Consider the following 21,877-nt stretch of genomic DNA (forward strand, 5'->3'; position numbering starts at 1 on the left):
AGCCATTTCGTTTCGAGATACATGTAGACCACTCGCATCATTCGGCCCTCTATTACTAGCAAGAATCGCAGTGCAGCACTCCTCTCCGAGCACGGAGGTGTCAGGGCATTCATCTTCCCCACGGCAGTTGAAATAGATTGTAACCTTCGTCATCCTACCAAAAATTTACGAAGGAAATAGGACGCGCTGTGACCAGGTTGTCGGCCGATGTGACCACGTACTCCGGCTACTGCGTCTGTCGACCGTTGTCGGTGCGACTCTGAACGCCACCTGCCTGAAACTCGCGCAATCTGGCGACTCTGGCTGAGTCACCATCTCCGTGCGCCACACGCGCCGTGCGGTACTACGTCACGAAGACCTCGGGCGTTCGTTAGCTCTTGCGCCGTAAGCGCGCAGAACGGCTGCTGGCGGAGCAGCCGCGGAAGCGCAGATATCAGATCTGCAGCCAGTTCCCACAAGTCAGCGTGCGCCGGTATATCCGTTCGCGACCAGCGGCACCTAGTGTGTGTGTGTGCGCTGTGGTGCTGTCACAAGCAGGCAGCAAGCGCCGCGTCGTCGCAGGGCCGCTGATCACCAGGCATCCGACGGACACGAGGTAAGACCTGACCAGCTTTTACACAAGTGTGTATATACATTTCAGAAGTACTAATGCTTGACACACGTTACGCAACAACGTGAACTTGACCAAAGTGACAGCATGGCTATGTTTACGTGCGACGAACAGGAATCATAACAGTGTACACTACAACATCCTTACAAGCAGAGCAGTGCCACACACTATTCGTCTACATGACGATGGTTTACGTAGTAAAAGAATTAAACATTTACCGGCATCTGCTGAATATCACTTTGATAACATTTATTCACTGTGTAATATGTGAGGCGTTCAGTGCACAAGCGAATAAGACAGTTCACAGAAAAACAGACATGATACGGTTGACAAGATCGTACGAGAAACCTGCATGATAATTACAGGGAAACGTTTACAGCGTTCTAATGTGTTTCAATCATAAATATATATTTTGTATACTGTATTCCCATACAGAATAAGGGCAAATTTAAGTGGTATTACTTGCTGCATTCAAAAGAAAAGTAAAACTTTGGATTTGATTCTTTTGGGCACCAAATGTATTATTCTCGAATCTTCCCCTTTGTTCTAGTCTTCAGGTTTTATTAAAGAAACAGTTATGAAAATCCCTTTTCTCAAATATATAATTATAATTTTGTGCCTTCTCTTTGCTCGTAGCAAATAGTTCCCAACAGGAATGTAATGCAATTTAGATTCACTTTCATCGGCTTGCTCTTGCAGAGCAGAGGGAGTTCTTGTGCCAGTGTTACACGGTAGGGTATTGAAAACATGGTGATGACCAGACGGAATGTACAGTAGTAAATCCTCCACGTCCTTTTCCTTCGCTTTTGTTGTTGTTTGACGAGTAGTATAAAGAGGGTCCTGTTGGATGTTACGAAAGTAAGTTATGAGATGCCCATGCTTCTTTAAGTCGATTTCGTCAAATTACACATCAGGGCTCCGATGCTGCTTAAACGTAAGGGTAAATGGGTATTCTATTTCATAATGTAACCACCTCATTGTCAGCCATTTGATCCTTTTTTTTCTGCACGTTATTGAATTCTCGAAGTTTCTCTCAGTGGGAAGTCTCAAAATTTTATTTTGATGGAAATAATTAAACGAAACCCTCAGCTGCCAATAGGTGTTTTTGATATACCTCAGTGGGGACAGCTGAAAATGCGTATCCCGACCGGGACTCAAACCCGGGATCTCCTGCTTACATGGCAGACGCTCTATCCATCTGAGCCACCGAGGGCACAGAGGATAGCGCGGCTGCAGGTACTAATCCCTTGCACGCTTCCCGTGAGACCCACATTCCCAACTGTCCACAACCTACATTCGTAATGTCCCTAAAGGATATTTGCCCATTCACTCGTTACTCGCGCCAACTAAGGTGACGATTCGCGTAAGAATTCAGGCAAAGTGTGTGCGTGGTCTCGTTCCTAGGCAACGGCCAAAGACTTGCAATGCAGGCCCGCAGCTGTCGACAAAAAACTGGCGTGCGCAAGGCTCTCAAATGTTATTTTATGAACGAGCACAGATGGTAAACTAGACAAGTGAGACCACCTGTTTGATGATGTCAAGAGATGTTTAACCTCTGAAGCGAGGTACAGGGGGGCGTGCGCCCTGAGACAAGTAGACGTATCGTGTGGTATTCCCCTAACTTGTCAGGCAGCAAGCAACCTGACTGGGAATATGAAACACTAACACGGTAATATACACGAATGTTGCAGATCTAATGCACCTTCTTGTTCAGTTCCAACCATCTTGTGTTTTTACTATTCATGACACGTTCAATTACATCATAATGGCGAAGATGCAGTAGAACGAGTGACTGCATGAGTTTGCAGTTCACATCGTGCGGAAGTATGCTCCCAAACTTTCTGGGGGCGTGGAGGCGGGTGCAAGTCCTCCGGCGGACGTGGCGGCAGAATTCTCCGCCCAGTTTAAATACTCATCCAGTCGCCAACCCCTTGGGACGTCTGTTTGCTCCAGCGACATACCACAGACTGCACCTAGAATTGTTGAAGATTTACCGTAGCGCTTTTAGGAACGCCTGGTCCAGTTGTCTTTCCTCTGAGTAATTTTAGTTGATCTGTTCTACGAGCACTTGTTTCAAAACGTCATGTCGGTGCACCGCGATGGCTGAAACAAGTAGCTGTACTACCAGATTCCTCAGCGGAGACTGAATCCAGTCTCAGGCTTATTTGTATCATCTTCCTTTCAGTTCTGATACAATCACTGAGCGACGGTAAAGACAGATTTTGATCTGTCCACTCACTTTACCTATAACCAAAACTAGCTTAGATTTTTCGGCAGGTCGATTGCTGAACACACTGAACACTTCTCCATACACTTTTGCTTTTCAGTTGAAACATCCCCTTAGAAAAATTAATGAATTACTTTGCTGATAAACCTCTTATGTTATTTGATTGTCAAACAGCTGTACAAAACTGAATGTACTCAGACATTTCTCTCTTTACTTATTCTGTTCAACACTAAACTGACACACAATATTTTTAGCGCAACGCAATCTGACTTTCAATAATCCCTACAAAAGAATGGCCCTGACTGACAATAACCTATACCTTTCATGAATTACTTACCTCACAAAAATCTTCGTTACTCGAATTACTGCAATTCAGCGAGCGCCCATACTAACAGCTAAATAAAAGATTCAAACTATTGAAGTCACTAACTACTGATAGGCACAGTTAGCAAATGAAAGATTTTGATAGAGAACAAACAATGTATTTACCTTAATGTTCAAGTCATCATATATATCAGTTCATGATATCCAGTATTGCCAATTTACTCTTTCTGATGGACACACGTCCAGATCGTCCGCTCTCAAAATTCTGCCATCTCTGTCCCCACATCCACCACCTCTGGCGACTCACGCCCAACTGCACAACGCTACGCGCTGTTCACATCCAACTGCCCAACACTATAATAGCAAATATTCCAACAATGCCAACCAGCCACAGACTGCACACAGCACAGCCAGTGACTTTCATATAGAGCGCTAAGTGGCGTTACCAGCATAAAAACTTGAACAGCCTACTTACACAGTAAAGCTTTGAGTTCGTTAAACCCCCATGCGGGTTCGGGGGTTAGAATAGGCCCGCGGTATTCCTGCCTGTCGTAAGAGGCGACTAAAAGGAGTCTCACATGTTTCAGCCTTATGTGATGGTCCCCTCTCGGGTTTGACCTCCATCTTTCTAAATCTATCCGAAGAGCGAGCCAATTGGGGAAGGGCGCCTTACATGGTGCACTGTATCCGTCGTGCAATTAGACCTTTAGCCGGATTTCTCGTCGTTGCAATGGTGTTCCGCTCGTTTTCGATCTCTTGGGCGAGGATGCGTCCCTGGGTGCGATTACCACGCTGCTCTCTGCAGTGTTTCTTTTCACTGCGACGACGACCTTGGACATTTTTGCACCTAAGATCCAGCACGGTAGCCAGCCCGTTGTGGTGGGGCCGCCATGTACCCTCTTGGTTGTAGCCCCCTGACAACACAGGGATCGCTCTACTGATGCCTGCGCCGTTAACTCCCCACGTATGCCAAGGAGTAGATGCCTATCCTCCTGGGGTATCGGGACTCCCGGCAATGGCCATCCTGCCAGGTGGCCTTTGCTGTGGCTGGGTGGCGCCCGTGGGGAGGGCCCTTGGTCGGAGTAGGTGGCATCAGGGCGGATGACCCGCAATGAAGCGTGGTACATCATCTCTCGCTGGCGGCCAGCCGCCAGCAGGCTCTAAGCGTTCTCGGGCTCAATGTAATGCTCAGAAGTACGATCCGAAAACGTTCCCCTCCCTGGCCACGCCGTGGGAAGAGCGTAAGTCTCAGGATGGAGGTAACAGTTATTCGCCCCGATTCTTAGTTTGTACGAGAGCTGATGGGGAGTCTTTTCTCTCCACAAAGCCTCAGATCCTCGTCGAGCATTTAGAGGACAAGTTTGGGGAGGTGGAGGGCTTGTCTAAAATGCGCTCTGGGTCAGTACTGATACAAACGGCATCCTCCGCCCAGTCACGCAGGTTGCTTGCTTGTAACAAGTTGGGGGATGTTAACGTTACTATTACACCACATAAGAGTTTAAATATGGTCCAGGGTGTTATTTTCCATAGGGACCTCCTTTTGCAGTCTGATGACGAGCTGCGCGCCAACTTAGAACGTAGAGGTGTTCATTCCGTCCAGCGCGTTCATCGGGGTCCGAGGGACAATCAGGTTGCTACCGGTGCCTTCATCTTGGCCTTCGAGAGTGATACGTTACCGGAAAAGGTCAAGGTGATGGTCTACCGATGTGACGTCAAACCCTATATCCCTCCCCCGATGCGGTGCTTCAAGTGCTGGAAGTTCGGCCATATGTCTTCCCGCTGCACTTCCAGCCTCACATTTCGAGATTGCGGACGCCCATCTCATCCCGATACTCCATGTGCCCCGCCTCCCATCTGCGTCAACTGCAGGGAGCACCATTCACCTTGCTCGCCAGACTGCAAAGTCTTTCAGAACGAGCGCAAAATCGTGGCATATAAGACCCTGGACCGGCTGACCTATACTGAGGCCAAGAGGAAATATGACAGACTCCATCCTATGAAAATGACATCTTCTTATGCAGCTGCTACAACACCTGTGCTAGCCCCATCAGTTTCGAGACTTCCAGCCAGCTCGATGAGCAGGTAGACTCCTCCTGCCCCCTTGCCAGTGGGGGGCTCTACCCACAAGGTTGCTCCTGCGCCACCTACCTCAGGGGCAACACCATTCCTCCCATCAGGGACGTCCGTCCCTGCTTCTAAGCCGGAGAAGTGTCCAACTTCTTGGGCTTCTCACGCTCGCAAGGGGTCCCTCGGGTCCCTCCCTTCCCAGGTTTCCACCAGTGGGAAGGCTGACGACCGACAGTGGCGTAAGTGCCCACAATCAGCTGGTCGACGGGCTTCACGATCCTCCTCAGTCCCGGAGACTGAATCGGTGAAGCCCTCCCAGCCGGTTAAACCCAAGGAGCAGCGTGAGAAATCAAAGAAGAAGAGCACTAAGCCCAAGGAACTCGCGGTGGCAGCCACCCCACCGCCACCTTCCAGATCTGCGTCTGAGGACGAGGTGGAGATCCTGGCGTCCGCTGAGGACCTCGGTCTCGCCGGTCCCTCAGACGCCATGGATAGCACTAGCACGGGTGCTCAATCGGAGGCAGCAGGTGACCCAGCGGCGTAATCTGCCTTCCCAGTCCCGTCACGCCTTTGTCCGCCATGGACACTACCATCCTCCAGTGGAACTGCAGCGGTTTCTTCCACCATTTAGCTGAGCTCCGCCAACTTCTCAGCCTTCGCCCTTTCTTCTGCATTGCTCTCCAGGAAACTTGGTTTCCAGCGATGCGAACCCCCGCCCTCCGTGGTTATCGGGGTTATTATAAGAACCGAGCAGCTTATGAAAGGGTGTCTGGTGGCTTCTGCATATATGTCCTTCACACTCTGCACAGCGAGTCTGTCCCTCTCCAGACGCCTTTAGAGGCTGTCGCTGTACGCATGTGGACGCCACAGGCTGTTACCGTCTGCAGTCTTTACATTCCACCGGATGGTGATGTCTCGCAGCCTGTCCTGGCTGCACTGGTCGCCCAATTGCCGCCACCTTTCTTGCTATTGGGCGACTTCAACGCCCATAACCCTCTGTGGGGTGGGTCAGTGGCCACTGGTCGGGGCGCCATCGTTGAGCATTTATTGTCGCAGCTCGATCTCTCGCTGTTAAATGATGGTGCCTTCACACACTTCAGTGTGGCGCATGGCACCTACTCCGCCATGGACCTTTCCATCTGTAGCCATAGCCTCTTACCATCTGTCCAATGGAGTGTGCATGACGACCTGTGTGGTAGTGACCACTTTCCGCTCTTTTTGTCACTACCACAGCGTCACTCTTCTGGGCGCCCTGGCAGATGGGCTATGAATAAGGCTGACTGGGATTTGTTCTCCTCCACTGCCGCTTTTGAGCCTCTCTCTACTGATGACATTGATGCGGTGGTTCAATCGGTCACCACCGGCATCGTTACTGCCGCCGAATCTGCCATTCCCCGTTCTTCTGGGTCTCCTCGGCGGAAGGCTGTGCCTTGGTGGTCGCCTGAGATCGCTGAAGCGATTAAAGATCGCCGGCGGGCGCTCCAGCGTCACAAGCGACATCCCTCCTTAGCGCACCTTATCGCCTTCAAACGGCTGCCTGCGCGGGCCCGCCTCCTTATCCGCCAAGGCAAGAAGGAGTGCTGGGAGCGGTATGTGTCCACCATTGGCCTCCATGTCACTCCCTCGCAGGTCTGGGCCAAGATTCGACGCGTCTACGGCTATCGGATCCCTGCCAGCGTCCCTGCGCTCTCACTGAATGGAGCCGTGTGTACTGACTCCGACGTCATTGCAAATCGCTTAGCAGAGCATTTTGCTATGAGTTCCGCTTCTGCGAATTACCCCCAGGCCTTCCGCTCCATTAAAGAGCGGCTGGAACGTCAGAGCCTTTCGTTTCGCACCAACCACCCGGAATCTTACAATGCTCCATTCAGTGAGTGGGAATTTCGCAGTGCCCTAGCTGCTTGCCCTGATACAGCTCCTGGGCCAGATGGCATCCACTGTCAGATGCTGAAACACCTTTCAGTGGACTGCCAGCGGCGCCTTCTCGATCTTTACAACCGTCTTTGGGTCGAGGGGGAGTTTCCGTCGCAATGGCGGGAAGGCATTGTCATCCCCGTTTTGAAACCTGGAAAGACCCCTCTGGAGGTGGACAGCTACCGTCCCATTAGCCTCACCAACGTTCTTTGCAAGTTGCTTGAACGAATGGTGAGCCGGCGCTTGCATTGGGTACTGGAGTCTCGGGGCCTTCTGGCTCCGTCTCAGGGTGGGTTCCGTAGAGGCCGCTCCGCCACCGACAATCTGGTGAGCCTGGAGTCGGCCATCCGTACTGCTTTTGCCCGCCGTCAGCACCTGGTCGCTGTCTTTTTTGACATGCGGAAGGCGTACGATACGACATGGCGTCATCACATTCTTTCTACGCTTCATGGATGGGGTCTTCGGGTTCCTCTGCCGATTTGTATCCGCAATTTTCTGTCGTGTCGTACCTTCCGCGTGCAAGTCGCGGCCTCGTATAGTTCTTCCCACGTCCAGGAGAACGGTGTGCCACAGGGCTCTGTTTTAAGTGTCTGTCTGTTTTTAATAGCCATTAACAGGCTTGCTGCGGCCGTGGGAAATTCTGTCTCCGCTTCCCTGTATGCTGACGACTTCTGCCTTTACTACAGCTCTACTGGCATTGCAGCTGTTGAACGTCAGTTACAGGGCGCTATCCGTAAGGCGAAGTCTTGGGCTGTAGCGCATGGGTTTCAGTTTTCGGCAGCCAAGACCCGCGTTATGCATTTCTGCCGGCGCCGAACAGTCCATCCTAAGCCGCGGCTTTATCTTGCCGACGAACTCCTTGCTGTGGTGGAGACCCACAGGTTTTTGGGGGTGGTTTTTGATGCCCGGTTGACTTGGCTGCCTCATATCTGGCAACTTCAACAGACGTGTTGGCGGCATCTAAACGCTCTGAGATGCTTGAGCCACACCCGCTGGGGCGCCGACCGCTCTACCCTGTTGCGGCTCTACCAGGCGTTAATCCAGTCCCGTCTGGATTATGGGAGCCTGGCTTATGGCTCAGCATCCCCATCTGCGTTACGGGTGCTGGACCCAATTCTCCACAACGGGATATGCCTTGCCACTGGTGCTTTCCGCACCAGCCCTGTGGACAGCGTACTAGTGGAGGCAGGTGTACCTCCACTGCGGGTACGACGCCAACAATTACTGGCTGCTTATGCTGCCCATGTTTTTAGTTTGCCCGGGCATCCAAATTACCGTGTCCTGTTCCCGCAGTCGGTCGTCCATCTGCCGGACCGTCGGCCCCGGTCGGGTTGTCCGATCGCCGTACGCGTCAAGGAGCTTCTCTGCGGGCTTGGGTTTTTCCCTGTTCTGCCTCCTTTCCAGGCGCCTCTGCGTACACCCCCGTGGTGTGTTCCTCGCCCTTGCCTTCGGCTCGACTTGGCACAGGGCTCGAAGGACTCGGTCCCTCCAGAGGCCTTCCGCCGCCGCTTTTATTCCATCCTTGCCACGTATCAGGGCTCTGGAATTGTTTACACCAACGGTTCGATGGTTGCTGGTCGTGTCGGGTATGCGCTAACTCTAGGGGACCATTCCGAGCAACGGTCCTTGGCGGCTGGCTGCAGCGTTTACACTGCTGAGCTAGTCGCCATCTTTCGAGTCCTAGAGTATATCCGCTCCTGCTCAGGTGAGTCCTTCGTGATCTGTAGCGATTCCCTGAGCGGTTTACGAGCTCTCGACCAGTGTTTTCCTCGTTCTCGTCTGGTGATGGCTATCCATGAGTCCCTGCATACTCTTGCGCGTTGCGGCCGCTCTGTGGTCTTTGTGTGGACCCCCGGTCATGTCGGTATCCCGTGCAATGAACATGTTGACCGCCTGGCGAAAGAGGCCACGTGTAAACCATCTCTGGATGTTGGCCTCCCAGAGCCTGATTTGCGGGCAGTCCTCCGCCGAAAAGTTTTTGCGCTTTGGGACGCTGAATGGCGCGATCGGATTACACCCAATAAACTCCATGCCATTAAGGAGACGACGACTGTGTGGCAGTAATCCATGCGAGCCAACCGCAGAGACTCCGTCGTCCTTTGTCGGCTCCGCATTGGCCACTCCCGGCTAACACACAGTTATTTACTGCGCCGGGAGGACCCTCCTCTGTGTCGCTGTGGGGCAGCTTTGACAGTGGCCCACATTCTGTTGGCCTGCCCCCTTTTAGCTGTGGTCAGGCAGACATTTGCGCTGCCTGATACGCTCCCTGCCTTTTTAACAGACGACTCCACTATGGCTGACTTAGTTTTACGTTTTATTCGGGCAGGGGGATTTTATCATTTAATCTGAGTGTTTCTGTTTTATTTTATTGTTTTGTGTTGATTCTGGCCTTTGGCCTACGATTTTCAACTGATTTTTTTTTATGTGTTTCTAAGTGGTTGGCTTTTCCTTTTTTATTTCTATGGTCGGCCAACCACCGTCACACTCTGTGTGGTTTTAGTTCGTTTTGTCTTGTCTTTGTCTCAGTTTCTCTTGTTCTGTATCGTCTGTGATCTCTTCTGTTCCTCGTTTTTATTCTCTGTGGGTGTTCTTTGTCTTTGGAAAAAGGGACCGATGACCATAGCAGTCTGGTCCCTTTAATCCCCCAAACCCACCAACCAACCAATTCGTTAAAATCTGAGATGAAGCCCTCTTTAATTTCGTAGGAAGTTCGTAGCATTGTTATTGAACCACCTAGAGTCTGTCACATGTCGTACAATCTTTTTCACCACGTACATGTCCAAGACACATACACGTCCACGACACAAGCTTTCAGACTATTCCCGTCATTAATTATGGTTGATTCACATCTAAAAAATTTTAGACCATCTTCGACATTTTTTCGTCACTGGCACCAATCACTAGTTTAGCGGAAAATTTAAGTTTATGAATTCTAAACTATTGAGACACTAGTCGCAAGTGCTTCTTATCTACTTTATCCTCAAGCAGTTTGGAAATACTCTCCTTTCTATTACATCCGCCGACACAGTTCTCCTTGGTGTTACCTTTTCTTTCCTGCTGATACTATTTTTCTGATGAATCATCATCTAGATCCGAAGTCTGCAAATAACTGAATTGCATGGTGCTCAGTACTCCTCTCTATAGTGAGAGATTTATTATTCTTACTGTTATCTTCAGAGCTCTTGCTTGGAAAAGGACACAAGGTATTATTTATCCATTACCGGTGTAAAGAAATCCATGAAAGTTTCTCCAACGATGTTACAGAAACTGACAATACTTGGCCACATTTTATTTGCTATATTTTTATTTGCTGTATCCCCTTTCGAGTAACAGGACGGAATAGGTGTGCGGTTAGCACACATTCGGAAGGACGACGGTTCAAATCAACGTCTGTACATCAAGACATAGTTTTTCCGTGATTTCCCTAAATCTCTCCAGGCAAATGCTGGCATTGTTCCTTTGAAAGAGCGCGGCCGATTTTCTCCCTCAACCTTGAAACATTGCGAGCTTGTGCTCCGTCTCTAATGATCCCGATGTCGACGGGGCGTTAAACCCTAATCTTCCTTCGTTTCTTCCTTCCTTCCTTCTCGAAATAAGCCTATCTTCAACTGACAACTCATCTGCTGTTACGACAGATTACTGTATGCTAAATTTCTTCATTAACAGTGTTATTTAACAGTAGTATTATCTGCTGTGACTTGTACGATAATCACACGAGTCACCTTATCTAACGACCTATTTTCATTTTCCTTCTGTCACGAGATCAATAGTTAAATACACATGTGTGTGTTATTAATCTTTCATATATCAGTTTCTTTGACGTGACTGCTATGTGATGTAGATTATGAAGTAAAACCACTCCTTCAAATTCAGAATTGAAATTTTCGGAGGATACTGTGTATCTCTATTAGAGATTCTGCTGCACTGCAGTTCTAATTATCTCTGCAAAGCGCTCACGTTTTCCGTGCTACAATTGGACACGTTTCATTCTTCTTGGTCCTGTCCTACTCTGTTTCCAGGGATCTGGGAACAAACGATGAATAGATTTTTAGAAGCAGTTTTTAAGCTATTAATTTATATATTTGGTGCCATTTCTCCAACCTAAGCTAAATATATCTTATTCTCGAAACGTCTTAGTCAATTTACACAATCATTGATAAGCATTTACTTTGTGTGTGGCTTCAGTTATCTATGTAATCGCCTAAAAATCGTTATCTCACGTATGACTTACTGGATAATAATTGTATTAAGAGACAGCATCCATATCTCTCAACTTCTAATCTTATTAGACTTTAACTAGTTACTCGTGCATTAGTGAGCTAATAAAAGGTCTATTTTAGTTATCTGCAGAATCCAGACATCTCAGTTAATTATTTTTTTCTGAACCTTTCAGATCTATACTTCATGCCAAACCATGCACTTTTACTGTTATGTCTCCGTCGAATGAACCAAAATTTGGAAACTACACTTCAGCTAAATGTCCTTCTGTCACTTTTATATATAAATTAATACTGAAGCACAGAAGTGTTGAGTATTAATCGTGTTTGTTTACTACGGGGAACAGATTTCGGCCTATAAGAACACCTTCAGACAAACAATTAAACCGGCTCGCATCATAAAAAGATACGAATAGAACGTTCATATTTTCTTTTTTCAAAGTTCATGGCGGGATTCCATTTACTTCCTAACGAGATTGGTTCAGTATCAGTACATTATAATTTACTCACTGCAATTTTTGAAACGAATTCTCCGGCATAGTGCAGATAACATGGGTAACCGTTCATTTATCTTTAGGCACCACGCGAACCTGTCAACAGTTAACACACACCTTGGGTAGTAGAGGTTTCGTACGGCTGCTCACTCTTTTTAGGGTTCCGTATCTTATTTGGTGGAAAAAAGCTGCACTTGTGGGACCAGTTTATCCCTCTTTGTCTTTGTCCGACTGGTGAAAGCGCTTTTCTCTACTTAAGAATTACGTCACCGATTAAGGCCTACGATCGATTGACGATTTTAAAAGTGAAGTTTCCTAGCCAGTCCAATCAAATAATACGGACATTTATGTCACACAGTTTGATACTCACAGACTCAGACATCAAAACCTGTAGAGAATTTCCCGTTGGCTTAAAATCATAAAATTTGGCAAGAAGCAATATTTCACACACGTCTTTCTTTCATTTATCAGACTAGACCTGTGTCTGTTCGTCTGTTAAGATCGCTTTTTCTCATGAACGTGTAGATGTATCAATTTGAAATTTGTCATATACTATGGTCTAGTCTCCCTTGGCGGCATAATAAACGTTAGGTCCTAAGTCAATGCATTCAAAAGATACGACCATTTACGTTACATTTTTGATGTTTGCAAAGTCGGTCATCAACAGTTACAGGATACTTCCTATGGACCTAGAATCATTAAATTTGGCAAGTAGCAAGGTTTCATACTACAACGAAAGGAAAAGATCCAAAAAACGTGAACTTGTAATTATAACAGACGAGAAAACTTTCTTGTCTGTCTGTCCGTCTGTCTGTTAAGACCTTTTTTTCTCAGAAACGGATAGACGTTTCACGTTTGAATTTCATGTCGTATATTGAGGTCTGAGGTCCCTTGGTGGTATAATAAAAGTTAGCTTTCAAATCAATGCATTCAAAAGATACGGACATTTATGTCACATAATTTGATACTCGCCAACTTACTCATTAAAACCTATACCGTACTTCCCCGTCACGTGCAATCATTAAATTTGGCAAGAAGAAACTTTTCACAGTACAAGTAAAGGGGAAAAATCTGAAAATTGTTAATTTGTAATTATACCATACGAAAAAAGTATTTTCGTCATTTGCTATTCGACTTCAGACTTGAAATTAAACCATGCTCGAAAGTCTGGGACCGATATGTTGCCAATCTCCATGTCGATGACAGGCAAAAATAATAGTGTTTACCGATTGAATGGATAAACTGTCTACACATAATTTTGTACGGAACTCTCGGTGCGTGAGTCCTACTCACGTAGCTGGGTGAGTCACCGGAGGAGGGCTATGCGAGAGGCGTTCAACGAATTCGAAAGCAAAGTTCTATGTACTGATTTGGCAGAAAATCCTAAGAAATTTTGGTCTTACGTCAAAGCGGTAGGTGGATCAAAACAAAATGTTCAGACACACTGTGACCAAAATGGTACTGAATCAGAGGATGACAGACTAAAGGCCGAAATACTAAATGTCTTTTTCCAAAGTTGTTTCACAGAGGAAGACTACACTGTAGTTTCTTCTCTATATTGTCGCACAGATGACAAAATAGTAGATATCGAAATAGACGACAGAGGGATAGAGAAACAATTAAAATCGCTCAAAGGAGGAAAGGCTGCTGGACCTGATGGGATACCAGTTAGATTTTACACAGAGTACGCCCCCCCTTCTTGCAGCGGTGTACCGTAGGTCTCTAGAAGAGCGTAGCGTTCCAAAAGATTGGAAAAGGGCACAGGTCATCCCCGTCTTCAAGAAGGGGCGTCGAACAGATGTGCAGAACTATAGGCCTATATCTCTAACGTCGATCAGTTGTAGAATTTTGGAACACGTTTTATGTTCGAGTGTAATGACTTTTCTGGAGACCAGAAATCTACTCTGTAGGAATAAGCATGGGTTTCGAAAAAGACGATCGTGTGAAACCCAGCTCGCGCTATTTGTCCACGAGACTCAGAGGGCCATAGACACGGGTTCACAGGTAGATGCCGTGTTTCGTGACTTCCGCAAGGCGTTTGATACAGCTCCCCACAGTCGTTTAATGAACAAAGTAAGAGCATATGGACTATCAGACCAATTGTATGATTGGATTGAAGAGTTCCTAGGTAACAGAACGCAGCATGACATTCTCAATGGAGAGAAGTCTTCCCAAGTAAGAGTGATTTGAGGTGTGCCGCAGGGGAGTGTCGTAGGACCGTTGCTATTCACAATATACATAAATGACCTTGTGGATAATATGAGAAGTTCACTGAGGTTTTTTGCGGATGATTCTGTGGTATATCGAGAGGTTTTAACAATGGAAAATTGTACTGAAATGCAGGAGGATCTGCAACGAATTGACACATGGTGCAGGGAATGGCAATTGAATCTCAATGTAGACAAGTATAATATGCTGCGACTACATAGAAAGGAAGATCCTTTATCATTTAGCTACAATATAGCAGGTCAGCAACTGGAAGCAGTTAATTCCATAAATTATCTGGGAGTAGGAGTTAGGAGTGATTTAAAATCGAATGACTATATAACATTAATCGTCGGTAAAGCAGATGCCAGTCTGAGATTCATTGGAAGAATCCTAAGGAAATGGAATCCGAAAACAAAGGAAGTAGGTTACAGTACGCTTGTTCGCCCATTGCTTGAATATTGCTCACCGGTGTGGGACCCGTACCAGATAGGGTTGATAGAAGAGATAGAGAAAATCCAACGGAGAGCAGCTCGCTTCGTTACAGGATAATTAAGTAAGCGCGAAAGCGTTACGGAGATAATAGGTTAACTCCAGTGGAAGACTCTGCAAGAGAGACGCTCAGTAGCTCGGTACGGGCTTTTGTTGAAGTTTCGAGAACGTACGTTCACCAAGGAGTCAAGCAGTATATTGCTCCCTCCTACGTATATCTCGCGAAGAGACCATGAGGATAAAATCAGAGAGATTAGAGCCCACACAGAGGCATACCGACAATATTTATTTCCACGAACAATACGAGACTGGAATAGAAGGAAGAACCGATAGAGGTACTCAAAGTACCCTCCGCCACACACCGTCAGGTGGCTTACGGAATATGGATGTAGATGTAGATCTTTGTCGGACTATATACTCACACTTGTCAACCCAAAATTGTGAGCCTGGAATGTACACGAATCAGAATACCCAAAGTTTTTCAACGGAGCACTTTCATCTACATCTAGAACTGCACTCCGGAAACCGCTATACGATTTTTTTTTTTTTTTTTTTTTTTTGTGGTTTTCGGGCGCACAACTTCAGTGGTCATTAGCGCCCTGACTACTCTAAGAATGCACCGCGAGGCACAAGTTGACAACAACAACTAAAAGGGAAAACACAATAAAAGACAGACTGACAGGCATAGGACTAAAAAACATCATCAAATGTCCTTAGCGAGGTTTGTCAAATTGATAAAACAAAGAACACGAGCAGCTGCTCGTGGGTCATCCGCTAAAATGGCATCTAAAGTATTAGGCAGGTTAAGATCGAGGCGCAGTGTGTTAAGATCTGGACAGGACATTAAAATGTGTCTAACCGTCAGCAAGTGCCCACATGGGCAGAACGGCGCCGGCGCAGCCGTCAGCAGATGGCGATGGCTGAACCGGCAGTGTCCAATTCGTAACCTTGCTAAAACGACCTCCTCCCGCCGAGAAGGGCGTGAGGAGGACGTCCAAGCCACGGGAAGAGGTTTTAAGGCCCGAAGCTTGTTGTCGGTAAGTGCAGCCCGATCGGCATGCCACAGCGACACAACGCGCCGACAAATGACCCTGCTAAAATCGGACGAAGGGACACAACAAGAAGCTGTCCGAGGCTGGAGGACCGCAGCCTTGGCCGCGGCATCTGCAGCTTCGTTCCCAGGGATACCGACATGGCCAGGAACCCACATAAAGCTAACCGGCGTACCGACGTCCACCAGCTGCTGAAGAGAGCGTTGGATCCGGTGTACGAAAGGGTGAACCGGGTACGGATCACTGAGGCTCTGGATGGCGCTCAGGGAATCTGAGCAGATGACATAAGCAGAATGTCGGTGGCGGCAGATGTAAAGAACAGCCTGGTAGAGGGCAAAGAGCTCAGCTGTGAAGACCAAACAATGGCCATGGAGCCGGTATTGGAAACTTTGTGCCCCAACAATAAAGGAACACCCGACACCGTCATTGGTCTTAGAGCCATCTGTATAAATTAAAGTCATGTCGATGAACTTCGAACGAAGTTCCAAAAAACTGGAGTGGTAGACCGAACCGGGGGTGACCTCTTTTGGGAGCGAGCTGAGGTCGAGGTGAACGCGGACCTGAGCCTGGAGCCAAGGTGGCGTGCGGCTCTCGTCCACTCGAAAGGTTGCAGGGAGTGAAAAATGAAGGTGTTGAAGGAGGCGACGAAAGCGAACTCCAGGGGGTAGCAAGGCAGAGACATACAACCCGTATTGAAGATCAAGAGAGTCGTCAAAAAAGGAACGATAAGACGGATGGTCGGGCATTGACAGTAGCCGACAGGCATACCGACAAAGCAGTATATCGCGCCGGTAGGTGAGTGGCAATTCGCCAGCGTCAGCATGAAGACTCTCTACGGGACTGGTATAAAATGCTCCGATCGCAAGTCGTAAACCCCGATGTTGTATGGAGTTGAGGCGGCGTAAGATGGATGGCCGTGCAGAGGAGTATACGAAGCTCCCATAATCCAGCTTGGAGCGGACGATCGACCGATATAGACGAAGTAGGACGGTTCGATCCGCTCCCCACGACATACCACTGAGAACACGGAGGACATTTAAAGAACGGGTACAACGGGCGGCCAAATATGACACATGTGGAGACCAGCTAAGTTTCCTGTCAAAGGTAAGGCCTAAAAATTTGATTGTCTCCACGATTGGGAGAGCAACGGGACCGAGTCGTAAGGACGGTGGGAGAAACTCTTTGTAGCGCCAGAAGTTAATACAGACCGTCTTCTCGGCAGAAAAACGGAAGCCATTGGCGACACTCCAGGAGTAAAGACGGTCAAGAGAACGCTGAAGACAGCGCTCCAGGACACGTGTACACTGCGCGCTGCAGTAGATGGTAAAATCGTCCACGAAAAGGGAGCCTGATACATCAGCTGGGAGGCAATCCATTATTGGATTGATCGCGATGGCGAAGAGAGGGACGCTCAAAACTGAGCCCTGTGGCACCCCATTCTCCTGGCGAAAGGTGTCGGACAGGACAGATCCCACACGTACCCGAAACTGTCGATCCAGTAAAAAGGAACGAATAAAAAGAGGGAGGCGACCGCGAAGGCCCCATGTATGCATGGTGCGGAGAATGCCCGCCCTCCAACAGGTGTCATAAGCCTTCTCCAAATCAAAGAACACAGCCGCGGTCGGGCGCTTCCGCAAGAAGTTATTCATAATGAAGGTCGACAAGGTAACCAGATGGTCAACAGCAGAGCGGCGCCTACGAAATCCACATTGTACATTGGTAAGTAGGCGTCGAGACTCGAGCAGCCAAACCAATCGAGAGTTAACCATTCGCTCCATCACTTTACAGACACAGCTGGTAAGCGAGATAGGTCGATAACTGGAAGGCAAGTGCTTGTCCTTCCCCGGCTTAGGAATTGGGACAGCGATAGACTCGCGCCAGCATGCGGGAACATGTCCCTCAATCCAGATGCGATTGTATGTACGAAGAAGAAAACCTTTACCCGCAGGAGAAAGGTTCTTCAGCATCTGAATACGAATAGAATCAGGCCCTGGAGCGGAGGACCGTGATCGGCCAAGTGCGGTTTCGAGTTCCCGCATGGTGAGTGGGGCATTATAACTTTCACAATTCGAGGAGCGGAAGTCAGGTGGCCTAGCCTCCTCTGCCTGTTTGCGGGGGAGGAAGGCAGGGTGGTAATGAGCGGAGCTCGAAACCTCGGCGAAAAAGCGGCCGAAGGCATTGGAGACAGCCTCAGGGGCCACAAGGACTTCATTCGCGACCTTCAAGCCAGAAACTGGGGAGTGGACCTTAGTGCCAGATAGCCGGCGCAGGCTACCCCAGACAACAGAAGAAGGAGTAAAACTGTTGAAGGTGCTTGTGAAAGCAGCCCAGCTGGCTTTCTTGCTTTCTTTAATAATACGACGACACTGAGCACGTAATCGTTTATAATTAATACAATTCGCCACTGTAGGGTGGCGTTTAAAGGTGCGTAAAGCACGTCGACGAGCACGTAAAGCGTCTCTACATGCTGCGGTCCACCAGGGGACCGGTACGCGACGTGGAGAAGAAGTAGAGTGAGGGATGGAATATTCAGCAGCAGCGAGAATGACTTCCGTGAGGTGTGCGACCTGACGATCGCAGCTTGTGAAGGTTTGATCCTGAAAGGTCGCCCTGGAAGAGAAGAGCCCCCAGTCTGCCTTGGAGATGGCCCAACTAGAGGAGCACGGAGAGGGAGTACGCTGCAGGAGATGGATAACACACGGGAAGTGGTCGCTCGAATATGTATCAGCAAGTGCATACCACTCAAACCGGCGTGCAAGTTGGGGAGTACATATAGAGAGGTCTAAATGGGAATAGGTATGAGATGTGTCCGAAAGAAAAGTAGGGGCGCCAGTATTGAGGCAGACAAGATTGAGCTGGGTGAAAAGGTCTGCTAACAAGGAGCCCCTCGGGCAGGATGCTGGAGAGCCCCAAAGGGGATGGTGGGCATTGAAGTCTCCAGTTAACAAAAATGGTGCAGGTAGCTGAGCAATAAGTTGCGTCATGTCTGCCCTGGTAACGGCAGATGACGATGGAGCCGGTGTGCAACGTGATGGGATCGTAGTAAATATCATCCCGGACCAGCAACATAACCCCTCCATGAGCTGGGATACCTACCACAGGGGGTAGGTCAAAACGCACAGAGGTGTAGTGTGCCAAGGCAATTTGATCGTATGGGCGTAGCTTCTTTTCCTGGAGGGCTACGACGAGCGGACGATGCAAGCGGAGCAGCAACTTCAAGTCCTCTCGGTTGGAGCGAATGCTGCGAATATTCCAGTGAATAAGTGCCATCGTAAGAAAAGGAAGATGATAGAAGTGGTCACCTCGAAGGCCGCTTAGGGCCTGGCTTCAAGCGAGCACTGCCGCCGCTATCAGGAGGCGGACAGTCATCGTCCATGGGGTCTATAGGTTCATCGGCCATCTCGGGAGGATGGCCGGGAGGGGGAGCTTCCTCCGCCGGTGAACGGCCAGATGTTCGGCTACCAGCGGTGCGGCCAGGCGAAACGGATGACGGCCTGGGGCGGCAACCGCTGGGTGGCGCAGGAGAAGAAAGGCGCCGCGGCGGAGAAGGAGAACTGTGCTTCCTATGCGCCTTTTTAGAAGGACGTTTGGTGGAAGTACCGGTCGAAGGCTGGGAGGTCGAGGGACGGAGGAAGTCTGCACAGGATGGTTCCTTCTTGAAGGCCCGTGCATCTGACTTCGGGGTCTTCGACTTAGCAGAAACTGAGGAAGTGGCTGGTGTCTGTGGGGTGATGGGAGGAAGAGGAGACGTCGACCGCGCGATCTTAGCACTGGCCGAACGGACGGCCGTGGTGCTGAAGGTCAGATCGCATGTCTGGGTTGCTACCTCCCGGGTAGTCCGAGGAGAGGCGAGGACAGTGCTGTATTTCCCCGCTGGGAGCAGCGTGGGCTTCCTACTAGCCAATAGCTTGCGAGCAGCCGAGGTGGACACTTTCTCTTTGACTCGAATTTCCTGGATACAGCGTTCTTCCTTATAGACAGGACAGTCGCGGGAGGATGCGGCATGGTCACCCTGACAGTTCACACAACGAGGTGACGGAGGTGGACAGTCACCCTCATGGGCATCCCTGCCACAAGTGACACATTTAGCCGCATTGGAGCAAGACTGTCGAGTGTGATTGAAACGCTGACACTGGTAGCAGCGCGTAGGTGTCGGGACATAGGGGCGAACAGAAATAACCTCGTAGCCCGCCTTGATGCGCGATGGCAGCTTAACACTATCGAAGGTCAAGAAAAGTGTCCGGGTCGGTACAAGGTCATTGTTGACCTTTTTCATGACCCGATGGACAGCCGTCACACCCTGCTCAGCGAGGAAAGATTGAAGCTCCTCGTCAGTCAATCCGTCGAGGGAGCTACTATAGACTACACCACGAGACGAATTCAAAGTGCGGTGGGCCTCCACCCGGACAGGGAACGTGTACAAGAGTGTGGCCCGAAGCAGTTTTTGCGCCTGAAAGGCACTCTCAGTTTCTAGTAATAAGGTACCGTTACGCAACCTGGTACAAGATTTGACAGATCCGGCTATGGCATCTACGCCCTTCTGAATGACGAAAGGGTTGACAGAGGAAAAATCCTTTCCGTCCTCAGATCGAGAAACTACGAGGAACTGTGGGGCAGGCGGTAGTACTTTTGTCACTGTTGGCTGGTCACGTTTCCGTTTTTGGGTCGAAGTCGAAAGCGATGGAGTAGAATCCATTGCGGAGGAATCCCCCATGATTGCCAGCGTCTCCGATGGCGCGCTCCTTCCTTGTGGGGACCCTCTCAGAGGGCACTCCCGCCTTAGGTGAATGTTTACACCTCAGGTCACACCTCCCGAGAAACAGACGGAGGGACCAATCGGCATGGTCAGAAGGTATCAGCTCAGGCAATCACCCCTCCCCGGGCCTGGCCTTTACCAGGGGGTACGCGCGTGCCTTACATGTCTACCCAGGGCGGGGACTTACGCGTTACCCCGTCACCGGCTACGCGTGCGAACGCGTGGGTCGGCCTTCAGACACGCACAGGGAGGAAGGAAGAAGAGGAAAAAGAAGAGAGAGAGGGAGAAAGAGGACAGACTGTCTCAAACGCCGAGGCGGAGACCAGAGAAGGCAAGGAGAAGAAGGCAATGAGAAGGCAAGGAGAAGAAGGCAATGAGAAGGAAAGGAGAAAAAGGCAATGAGAAAAAGGCAATGAGAAGGCAAGGAGAAGTCAAGGGAAAGAGTAAGGAAGACAGTGAAGTGGAGAAGAGCAAGGAAAGGAACCAACAAAAGGAAGGAAGAAACGAGAAGTGAAAAACCAAAGAGACCACGATTATAGGTCGTGAAACCGTCCGTCTCCGGACGCAGGCGCTAACTACCCCCGTGAGGGGGATGGACTCCTTTTAGTCGCCTCTTACGACAGGCAGGAATACCTCGGACCTATTCTAATCCCCGGACCCGCAGGGGGCGCTATACGATGTGTTCTATCACAGTCTTATTGCTGCGTTCACCGGTATTGCGGGATATGAACTGGTACCATGACATTTCGGTGTAAACCCGAATAACTAATTTTGCCATCAGGTACATTAGGAAAGATAAAACCGTTATTTCAGGTACGGTATATTTATCTGAAACCCTCAAAACAATGAGTTACTGGAATAATTACTTATACGGATAAACGCAGTAAACATTACTCTCCCCGCCGAGTTATGAACATTATTTAATTATTTGTTTTCCAACAATATATCGTTTTTTTTAAACAGAACAAATTTTTACCAAATTTAGTAGCGAAATTGGAAACGTTCGACGTTTGGGGTGTGAGCTACTTACCACGGAGCGATAAACTTCTTCGATGGGCTGTTTGAAGTCATTGTCGGTTACTTTGTAGAATGTATCCCTCACACTGGCGTAAACAGAGCAGGTCGGAACGCGCAAGCAAACGAGGTTCATTGTGCGTGGAATAAACATGGCACACACAGCCAATGAAATGTCCTAGTCGAAGCGATCCATCAGGCATTACACACTTACCTGTTGAACAACGGCTTCAAGGAACAAGTACAAATAGTTAGAGACACCGCGGCGTAAGATAAACACAAGCAAGACGGAAGGGCATGAAAGTGCAATACACCTCGATAACTATCCCAGCAAACGAGGAATTGGCTTATGTTTGTGTCGCAAATACTACACACAGTTTCACAAGTACCTCCTATCATTGACACAGGAAATGAAAAGGAAAGATTTCCGTAGGAGAGTTAGTTTCTGCGATTTGGCTGTGAGTAATTTCATCCTGGGTGCCTCACAAAGCGTTGCGTTCTCTCA

General features: G+C 48.8%; 1 protein-coding gene across 1 annotated transcript in view; it reads left to right on the forward strand.

Moving 5' to 3' along the window:
* Positions 1-369: 369 nt before the first annotated feature.
* Positions 370-21,877, forward strand: part of LOC124544874 (UDP-glycosyltransferase UGT5-like) — a 120,274-nt gene continuing 98,766 nt past the window's right edge. The window contains exon 1 of the mRNA XM_047123591.1: positions 370-595. The gene's annotated coding sequence lies outside the window, so the exon portion shown is untranslated. The remainder of the gene's footprint in view (positions 596-21,877) is intronic.

The sequence above is a fragment of the Schistocerca americana genome, chromosome 8, assembly GCF_021461395.2.
Source record: "Schistocerca americana isolate TAMUIC-IGC-003095 chromosome 8, iqSchAmer2.1, whole genome shotgun sequence".
NCBI classification, from domain to species: Eukaryota; Metazoa; Arthropoda; class Insecta; order Orthoptera; family Acrididae; genus Schistocerca; species Schistocerca americana.